Source organism: Schistocerca americana, unplaced genomic scaffold, assembly GCF_021461395.2.
Source record: "Schistocerca americana isolate TAMUIC-IGC-003095 unplaced genomic scaffold, iqSchAmer2.1 HiC_scaffold_51, whole genome shotgun sequence".
In the NCBI taxonomy this organism is placed as follows: Eukaryota; Metazoa; Arthropoda; class Insecta; order Orthoptera; family Acrididae; genus Schistocerca; species Schistocerca americana.
Genome location: NW_025726247.1, coordinates 1,579,655 through 1,591,277, shown reverse-complemented (window position 1 = coordinate 1,591,277; position 11,623 = coordinate 1,579,655).

Here is an 11,623-nt window from a genome sequence, read left to right as displayed (position 1 = left end):
TGAGCCGTTGGCCAGAAATGAATCTCATAATTGAAACGGGACAAGTAAAGAGCCCAACGCTGGAGGCGGTGTGCAGCCTTGTCGGGAAGTGACGTTGATGGATGGAACAAGGAAACAAGTGGTTTGTGATCCGTAACAAGATGAAATTTTGAGCCATAGAGAAAAACACCAAACTTATGAAGAGCATAAATAATGGCCAAAGCTTCTTTCTCAATTTGAGAATACCTTTGTTGGGCATCCGTGAGCGTTTTGGAGGCATAAGCGATGGGTTGTTCCGAACCGTCAGAAAAATGGTGTGCAAGGACTGCACCGACCCCGTATTGAGAGGCGTCTGTGGCAAGAACAAGATGTTGGCCAGGTCGATAAGTAGCCAGGCATAGTCTTTAATTTCCGGAAAGCCGCGTCACATGACGCGGACTAGTGAAAAGGCACGTTTTTATGCAACAGGGGATGCAACGGCTGAGCCACCGACGCCGCAGATGGTAAAAACTTGTGATAATATGCTATTTTCCCCAAGAAGGCCTGCAGTTCCTTAACAGATGTAGGGCGAGGAAGGGCATTGATCACAGCGAAAATGTGTTGAAGCAGACGAATACCATCGCGAGAGAGTTGGAACCCAAAGTACGTGATAGATGCCTGAAAAAATTGTGATTTCTGAAGATTACACTTAAGACTGGCAGTCTGTAAGACATTAAAAAGTGTGCGGAGATTTTGAAGATGTTCGTCAGTGGTGGAGGCAGTGACAACAATGTCGTCCATGTAATTGATACACCCAGGGACAGGGAGCAATAATTGTTCCAAGAATCGCTGAAAGAGAGCAGGGGCGCTAGCAACCCCGAATGGCAAGCGTTGGTATTGATAGAGGCCGAAAGGCGTGTTAAGGACCAGAAACTGCCGGGAAGCAGCGTTGAGAGGAAGTTGATGATAAGCTTCTGACAGGTCAATTTTAGAAAAATACTGTCCTCCAGCGAGTTTGGTGAACAGTTCTTCAGGACGGGGCATAGGGTAAGTGTCGATGAGGCATTGAGCATTTACAGTGGCTTTGAAATCGCCACAGAGACAAATATCACCATTGGGCTTAGCAACTACAACAACAGGAGAGGACCACTCACTGGAAGTGACAGGAAGTAAGATCCCTGATGCAGTGAGATGATCCAAGTCCCATTTTACCCGATCTCGAAGGGCCACAGGAATGGGCAGAGCCTGAAAAAACTTAGGCCGAGCAGTGGGTTTGAGCATGATATGAGCTTCAAAGTCGTTCGCACGGCCTAAACTGGGAGAAAAAAGGGACGAAAATGTAGTCGACAAGGAATCCAGTTGAGCATAAGGAATAGCGTCAGAGACAATATTGACAGAGTCATCTATGGAGAACCCAAAAACGCGAAAGGCATCGAAACCAAAAAGATTTTCTGCGTTGGCAGAACTCCGGAGATGGGAACTTGCCCTTCAGTATATCCTCTCTTCTCGTTATCCGCCAGGCCTCAACCTCTGCTAATTTCAAGTTGCCGCTGCTCATAGCTCACCTGTCTTTCAACAACATCTTTGCCTCTGTACTTCTGCCTCGACTGACATCTCTGCCGAATCTCTTTGCCTTTACAAATGTCTGCTTGTGTCTTTGTATGTGTGGTTGGATATGGGTGTGTGTGCAAGTGTATACCTGTTCTTTTTTCCCCCTAAGGTAAGTCTTTCCGCTCCCAGGATTGGAATGACTCCTTACCCTCTCCCTTAAAACCCACATCCTTTCGTCTTTCCCTCTTTCCTGATGAAGCAACCGTTGGTTGCGAAAGCTAGAATTTTGTGTGTATGATTGTGTTTGTTTGTGTGTCTATCGACCTGCCAGCGCTTTCGTATGGTAAGTCACATCATTTTTGTTTTTAGATATATTTTCCTGCTTGGAATGTTTCCCTCTTATTATGCATTCAGTTAACTAAGTAGAAATCAGTAATATCTTATCTCAGTGAGGAACTTGAAAGTTTCAGCACAGGTCAGGAGCATGTAGAGGTGCTCTTCCTCTACTTGAAAAGAACAGTTGACCACACACAGAGTAGATAGGTTCCTAGTAGAACAGTTCATAATGGGATGGAACCTCCGTGGTATACAGTCACTGTAAAGAAAACTTCTAAAGGAACAGAGATTACTGCATAATAGGTGTAAAACAAAGTGTAGGATTATAGATTGAGAGACGCTGGATGAAACATGTTTGGCTGTCAAGAGAGCAATGCATGAAGCCTTCAATGACTACTGTAGCAGAATATTGTCAAATGACATTTCACAAAATCCAAATAAATTCTGGTCGTATGTAAGGGCTGTTAGTGGCACAAAAGTTAGTGTCCAGTCCCTAGCAAGTGAGACAGGAACTGAAATTGAGGGTAGCAAAGTAAAAGCTGAAATTCTGAACTCGATTTTCAAATGTTCCTTTGCAAATAAAAACCCAGGAGAACTGCCCCAATTCAATCCTTGTACACTGAAAAAATGAACAAAATAGGTATTAGTGTCAGTTGTGTTGAGAAACAGTTGAAATCATTAAACAAAGCTCCAGACCCCGATGGAATCACAGTCAGATTCTATATTGAATTTGTGGCTGAGTTATCCTCTCTTCTCACTGTAATCTATCCAAAAAACCTTACCTAGTTTTTGGAAAAAGTTACAGATCACACCCGTCTACAAGTAGGGTTGTAGGAGTGACAAAACTACCATCCAGTAGCCTTGACATCAATTTGTTGTAGATTCTTAGAAAATATTTTGAGCTCAAACATAATGAGGTATCTTGAACGGAACTACCTCCTCGAATCAACCAGCATGGTTTTCAAAACCATAGATGATATGAAATCCAACTCTCACTTTTCTCACATAACTTGCTGAAAGTGTTGGATCAAGGCAACAGGTAGATAGTGTTTCTTGATTTCCTAACAGTATTTGATTCTGTTCCACACCTACACTTACTGTGAAAAGTACGATCATATGGGGTATCAAGTGAAATTCGTGACTGGATTGAGGACTTTTTGATAGGAAGGGCACAGCATGTTATCTTGGATGGAGAGTCATCATCAGATGTAGAAGTAACTTCAGGTGTGCCCCAGGGAAGTGTGTTGGGGCGCTTCCAGTTCTTGTCCATTAATGATCTTGCTGTAAATCAGGATTTTTGCAGATGATGCAGTTATCTGTAATGAAGTGCTATTTCAGAGAAGCTGCATAAATATTCAGTCAGATCTTGATGAGATTTCAACATGGTGCAGTGATTGGCAACTTGCTCTGAATGTTTAGAAATGTATAAACTTAGAATCCTGTGACTATAATATTGGTGAGTCACTGTCGGAATCTGCCAACTCGTACAAATACCTGTGTGTAACACTTTGTAGAAATATGAAATGGCATGATCACATAGGTTCAGTTGTGGATAAAGCAGGTTGTAGACCTTGGTGTATTGGTATAATAATGGGGAAGTGCAATCAGTCTACTAAAGAGATGCTTACAAGTCATTCGTGTGACCCCCCCCCCCCCCCCCCCCCCGCCCCCCCCCCCCCACCAACACCCCCCTAGACTATTGCTAAAGTGTGTGGGACTTGTACCAGATGAGACTAGCAGGAGACATTGAATGTATACAAAGAAAGGCAGCATGGTCACAGGTTTGCTTATTCCATTGGAGAGTGTCACAGAGATACTGAAGGAACTGAAATGGCAGACTGTTGAAGACAGGTGTAAACTATCCCAAGAAAGTGTATTAGCAAAGTTTCAAGAACTGTCTTTAAATGATTACTCTAGGGATATACTACAACCCCCCCCCCACCCCCCACCCCACATATTGCTCTCACAGGGGTCATGAAGATAAGATTAGAATGATTACTGCTCACACAGAGGCATTCAGACAAATTCAGACAATCATTCTTCCACGCTCCATACATGAATGAAACAGCAAGAAACCCTGATAACTGGTACAATGGGACTTACCCTGTACCATGCACCTCCTGGTGGATTGCAGATTATAAACATAGATGTGAACTGACAGTCTTTGACATGTGCATAAGGGAAACCTCTAATCACCTTTATTTTACCAAGACAAAAATTATGATTTACTAAAGTTTCAAACCTTGACAGGAAATAATGGATTAGGCTGTCCATAAATTATAAACTAACATTATTGTGATGATGGAAAATCTCATATAAAGACGTGAAACAAATACTAACAAAGAGATAGAGGGGCTGGCCAGTACAGCCAATAGATACACAAAACATAACAGAAAATTTACGTATCCTAGCTTTTGGAACTTTGTTTCTTCATCAGGGAGGAGAGAGGGGAAAGAAGGGGAAGAAGAGAAAGTGGATTCAGTTACTCACAACCCAGGTTATGAAGCAACAGGGTAGAGGTAAACAGGGAGGGTAGCAAAGATGGAGGCATGGGTGTATACTCTACAGTATGTCAACATGTTGCCTTGACCTGTTTGATCACCAGGTCTGGCTCCAATTCAGTGCACACGGGACATCATCGAACAACTCCAGTGTCTCCCAAAAACAGCATTAACCATCTCTGTTTTGATGACAATGTGAAACAGGCATGGAACTTCATCCCACAAACTCATATCCAGCACAATGCAGGCACGTTTGCATGCTTACATTTGGGCAGTTACACTGGATTTCAATGTATTAGTGTATCACATTTGCAAAGGTGTATCTCGCACTTATATTATCCTGTGATCTTGCAACGTTAATCACTTAAATAAGTTACTTAGACATATATGTTCCTGAAATTTCTTTACTCTACATTAATTACTTTTTGGTGTTGCAATTTTTTTTTTTTTTTTTTTTTTTTTCAGTGTACATGATGACTACAATAATACATTATAATGTTTCTCCAGTGGTTACAACATTAACTTTTTAACAGAAAAGATTTTGCTTACAGTTCATTTTTAAGTTAACATTTCTAAACTTTTTAACAATCCATATTAAAGCTAGCAATAGTAACTATATTAATAATTGCTACTGTAAACAGTTACACAAATGGACATCAGTTTTGAATAATGGGTTTTGAGTGTAAATAATGTTTTATGTAAGTGTTTGTATTGATACTTAAAATTAAATGTCATGTAATGAATGTCCAGATACTCATATAAAAAGTTTTGTTGGATCAAGTTATTTACGAACGCGATGTACTGTGTTCTTCCATTAGAGAATGAGACTGTATTGTTTATCGGTTTCATTACAAAATGCTAATAAGCTTTTAGTTAGAAAACCTTCTATAACTAGAATTATTAATATGAGAAAAATGGGAACAATGAAGGAATGGAAGATCAGTTGCAGAAACAAGAATAGCTCTGAGTTGCAAGAGTGGTTGCTTTTCCCACACATGTAATTAACTGGCATTATCACCACTATTAACTTACCGTGGTTTCACATCTCATCTGTTCATTGTTCCCCATGTCCTGCCCTTCTGTTCCCCCTTCCTATTAGACCATATATGCCTCTCTTACTGTAATCGATATGTAAACAATATTTATCACATGACCTTTTTTTGTTACAGGTTGTAATATTTGACATTGCAGCTTTTGAAAATGGAGCAGGATGTTGTGCCCTCTTTCCTATTGGAGTGTTTCTATGTGATCAGAATTGGAGGCAGACAATTCACTTGAACTTCCATTGCTGTTGTTGATGTCTTTGAATCATGTTGTTTCTTTGTGATTAATAAAAAAATTATACGATCCAATGGTTTCTTCACCTTGTCTTTAAAAATTCCAGACCTATTTTTCAAACACATATTTTGAGAGTTATGCATCTGAGCCTTTTTGTGGAAAGTGCGTTTCACACATACTTTCAAGATAAATTGAATAATGACCCCCATTTTGTGTGTTGGGGAAGATAATTTGATACAGCTAAATGCATATACAGGTACACACATTTGCTCGCGCCTGAGACAAAGTGAGAGTGATTCAAAGGAAGAATTCACTACTTTTTACCTACTTTCTGAATAACTCGTACTTTCGTCAGAAATGTCACAATGCAAAGTTGATTAGATAAAGGGACAAAAATGAGAGCAAAATATAATTTGAATATCAGAAAAAATAACCAATTAGTGTTTGTGTAATACTTTATGGCAAGCCTAAAATTAATTTTTAAGCATTGGGAAATCTGGGATGATATAACAATAATATGGAATAGGATAGCTTTCTGCTCCCCACCTAGAGGAAACACTGAGTGGCAGACTGGCACATTGAAGGAAGATTTTTAGATATTAGAAAGTATGGGACAGTCCTCATCTAGCAGGTGTGGTGGTGTGAGGCCGGGGTGGGAGCAGGTAAAGGCCTAGATATGTGAGACAGAGAGACTAGCAAAGGTTTAGGTAACGGGGTTTACAGGAGTGAAGAATATGTCGCAGCTAGAGTTTCTAGGCTTCGTTCCTGTGGCCCCACACCTCAATGCCCTCTCCTGCTCCCATTCCAACCTCACACACTGTTACGTCCCCCTAGTACACCTCTCTCTGTCTGTCCACCTCCACACTCCCAACCTGCAGAGACTCCCTATGCTGAGGTGGGCTCTGTCCATTAGATTACACTCGTAAGATAAAAATAAACATTATGCAGCATGAAAGAATTATCTGTGTGGGATGGAAATATGTAGATGTGATGTACGTGCACAGACAAAAAAAAAAAAAAAAAATTACAATGTCAGAAAAATTGAATGATTTGTTCAAGAGAAAGAGCTTCACAAATTGAGCAAGTTGGTCCACCTCTGACTCTTGAGCAGGTTTGGCATTGATAGATTTGTTGGATGTCCTACTGAGGGACATCAAGCCAAATTCTATCCAAGTGGCGCATTGTATTGTCTAAATCATGAGCTGGTTGGGTGGCCCTGCCCATAATGCCCCAGACATACTCAGTTGGGGAGAGATCCCGTGACCTCGCTGGCAAAGATAAGGTGTGGCAAGTATGAAGACAAATTGTGTGTGGGCAGGCATTATCTTGCTGAAATGTAAGCAAATGATGGATTGTCATGACGAGAAACAAAATGGGGTTTATAATATCGTCAACAGATGTCTGTGTTGTAATGGTGACACAGATGACTACCAAAGAGGTCCTGTTATGAAAAGAAATGGCACAGTAGACCATCAGTCCTCGTTTGGCTGTATGGCAACCAGCAGCCGGGTTGGAATCGCACTGCTATCTGGTGTGTCCCCAGGCACGTCCCTGGTCTGGAATTGCATTGACTGGAATATAATTGGCTTCAGTGATGAATCCCACTATGAACTGAGCCTCAATGATCAGCACAGATGTGTCTGAAGACGCCCCAGATGGTGGGATACCACCGTGAATGTCACATCCCATACGGTCCAACTACCAGGACTGATGATCTGGGGTGCGATTTTTTTTCGTAACAGATCCCTTTCGGTCAACAGACAACTATGCTGTAGGGGTGACATGGATGTCACCCCTACAGCATAGTTGTCTGTTGACAATACTGTACATCCTATTTTGTTTCCCTTCTTGGCAAGCCATACATTGCTTACATTTCAGCAAGATAATGCCTGTCCGCACACAGCTTGTCCTCATGCTTGCCAAACCCTACCTTGGCCAGCAAGGTTGCTGGATCTCTCCCCAATTGAGAATGTAAGGAGCATTATGGGCAGGGCCGTTAGACCACCTCGGGATTTTGACTATCTACCGTGACATTTGAATAGAATTTGGCATGATGTCCCTCTGTTGGACATCCAACAACTCTATCAGCCAGAGCCAAGCTTGTATAAGGGCCAGAGGTGGACCATCTCATCCAATTTGTGATGCTCTTTCTCTTGAATAAATCATCCAGTTTTTTCTGAAACTGTAATTATTTTTCTGTCTTCACATGTATGTCACATTTACTGATTTCAGCCCTATTTGGTATTTGGATAATTCCTTCAGTACCTAAGTGTTTTTTTGAGTATATAGTATCTCACAGTTTTTTTTTCAGTATGCTTGTCTGCTGCCCATTGCCTGCTCTAACTGGTGAGTAGCAATCTGTCCTATTTCATATTGTTAGAATTAACTTTTGACACTCAATATTTATGATGCAAGCAAACTGTTATTGCCACTTGACATGATGGTGAATGGTACTCTGTTAGCCATTGGCACAAATGGATTGACATGATAAAACAAGGGTCCACAGCTTTTACAAACTTTCTGAATGTGATGAATACAGCTTACTGCTGTCAATACTTTTGTTAATTACAATTTTGATCGTTTGTTATTTTCAAGCATACATGTCAGGTGCTACGACACCTTTGAATTACTGCAAATGGACAAAGATGACCAGACTCATTTCTCTTCAGTAGAAACAACTATAGACAAGAGAAGAAACTTGATGTCATTCAAATCTACTTTTTCATTGGTAGAGATCTTTCACTCATGGGATTAGCAGCAGAGATTAAAAAGAAGCAGCAGCAAACAGATCCAAGGCATCCATTGTTTGGAACTCATGTTCTTCCATCACAACTCCTTATAATAGTATCAGCTCTGGAGAACTAAGTCCTGATTCATTTTCTTGTAACAAAATAGACTGGCATTACCTTGTAGTTAAAAATGGGAAGCTTTACATGAATGTCCTACATGCAGTTTTTTTTATACTTGTGCTCTTTGAGTTCCTGTCCTAGAATACATAAAATATTAAAAAATGTGTAAATTAATCTTTGAAACAATCCAAACCTTTCAATGGAAACCAGGAAAGACTTAGAAACATTATCATTTAAAAAAAAAAAAAAAAAAATCAAGGAAAGGTAATGTAAGGAACAATCAGGGAAAGTCCGCTGTACCCTTCCTGTTGTGTACTGTGTTATTGTTATTCTTAATTATTTAAAATTTGATAATGGCCATTAAAGACCATGCAGAATAGCAATTGCACATTACTAGAAGCTGCCTTTGCATTCTTCCTCCAACAGCCTGTTGTATTTGCTCAGCGTAGAAGCCTTTAAAGTTGTAACTCTGGTCGGTCTGAGATGCCGCCTAGATTTAATCCAGCCTGTCAAAGATCTCTTTGTCATTCCCCTGAACTACGTCAGAAACTTTAAGGTTGTTTCCAAGAGTATTAAAAATCTGTTTTGTCAACCTGACCTTCAAACTTTCGTCTACCTGACTCGACAGGTGCAGGCAGTATTTCTCGATTTCTGAACAGCTTTTGACTTAGTGCCAGATTGATGCTTATTATCAAAATTGCTACTGTGAGAGGTATCGAGTGAAATTTGTCACTGGAATTGAGGATATTTTGGTAGGAATGACTTACATGTTATCTTGGCTGGGGAGTCATCATCTGATGTAGAAGTAACCTCAGATGTGTCATAGAGAGGTATGTTGTGACCATTGCTGTTCATGTTCATGTACATTAATGACTTTGCAGACAATATTAATAGTAAAGCACTCTTTTCACAGATAGTGCATTTATCTAGAATAAAGCACAGTCTGAAAGAAATTGTACAAACATTCGTCAGATCTTGATAATTTCAAACTTTCTTTTAAATGTTCAGACATGTAAAATCGTGCATTTTGCAAAATGAAGAAAACGCAGTGTGGTATGACTACAGTAACAGGGTGTCTTGCTTGGATTAAGTCTATTCATACAATTACCTGGGTGGAGCACTTTGTAGGGATATGAAATGGAACAGTCATATAGGCCCACTCAGGGGTAAGGCAGGCGAAAGAGCTAGATTTTTTTTGGTAGAATACCATAGAAATGCAGTAATTCTACAAATGGTTTGTATGATCCATCCTAGAATATTGCTCAAATGTGTGGGATCCATATCAAAATGGATTAATGGGTGATTTGAACGCATGCAGAGAAGGGAGGATCAAATGGTCACAGGTTTGTTTGACCCAAGGGAGAGTGTCACAGAGATGCTGAAATAACTGAATTGGCGGACGCTTCAAGATAAAATGTACACTATCCTAAGAAAGTATGCTTACCAAAAGACGACTCTAGGAATATGTTACAACCTTGTAACTATTGCTCCCATAGGGACCGTGAGGACAATATTAGATTAATTACAGCATGCAGAGAAAGATTTAAATGGTCTTGAAACATGAACAAGCTTTAACATCTAGTACAGTGAGATGTACCCTCTGTCATACTCTTCATAGTGGTTTGCAGAGTGTGGATGAACATGTAGATAGCATCATCAAGAACGCAATCAACGTGTATCTGAAACTTGAGCTTCTCCTAGTGTGTAGTGTCACAAATGTTTTGACATTATTATACATACTTCTGCCACTGGGGCAATCATAGGTAATGACTAATTGTTTGAGGGACAATGATTTGACATTGATTGTTAAGTCAAAAAGGCAATGCATCTTTGACTGATGAAACAATCAAAAATATATTCTTTTAATGGAATATTTACATTGCAGTGTACTGATCTGAGAAACATACTGAAAAGAAACATGACTATGTTGAGAAATTTTCATTTTGTATTTTCTTATATTTGTAACCGCAGTACATGAAAAACGTGACACTCGACATTTGAGTTAACTGAAAGATGAAAGATTAGGGTTTCATGCCCTGCCGATCCTTGTCCCCAAACGGGGACAGCCCGCAAACAGAATTCTACCAGCCAGCTTGGACTGAAAACATAACACACAAGGATCGTGCCCGTGAGTGTAGATGGCACTCTGAATATCACGCAACACGGATACCCGAGGATGGTGTCTGTCAGAGCAGATTGCAGATGAAGCACGAAGGCAGAGGGAACAAATTACAGACCTGCTCCATCTGACAGTCAGTCTCAAGTAGCACTTTGTAAAAGCAACAACTAATGTCACCGAAATATGCGAGGAAGACAATGATGTCCGACTGTGCAAAGGACAACTCGGGAATTTCAGCAAACTTCTGGAAAAACCTGAAGAATTAAATTGACAGAAACCTGTTCTGGATTGGTAACTTACAAAATAAAACATTTTCAATCTCTGGACAAGTCACACACAAGAAAGATAATAGGCCTTTAAAAAAGAGGATACCATACAGTGTAAAGCTGAAACATGTAAATTGGTCTGGCCAATATGCTCTACACCTGAGCAAAAATGTCAATGAAGTGGTGCACCTTTTAGGAACTGTTAAAAAAGTGTCATTTTACATCAATGAACACAGCAATGACAACCTGATCCTAGGAGAAAAGAGCTGATACACACTATTTATTTAAGAATGATCACTTCACCTCAACTTAACAGAGCACGGGACCATCAAAAATTGAAACAATAGAGCAACACAGAGGACACTACCACACAGCTGGGGGAGGGCACAGAGAGAGAGAGAGAGTTTAATGACCTACTTACTCACTTTTTACTGGCAACAAGATAAGAGTGCAGGTGGTGTCATATCAAAATTGTAGAGAACATGCACGAGAAAAAGTTTTAACAATAGCAAATTAACGTACTTGCTAGTGCTTATTTTTTGTTTCAAATATCTCTCTCAAATTGATCAGGTATTGGAAAAAGAAAGATAAATATTTTGAATTAAGGCTTAAAACAGGATGGAAACAGGTACCATACTGGCCTGAATATAAGATACACCATTTCTACAAAAAATCTCCAAAAAAATTAGAGTATACAGCACACCCCATAAAAACTGGGACTTTTCTGAATCATAGAAACCTCAACTGTAGTGCTTCTTCTTAAGT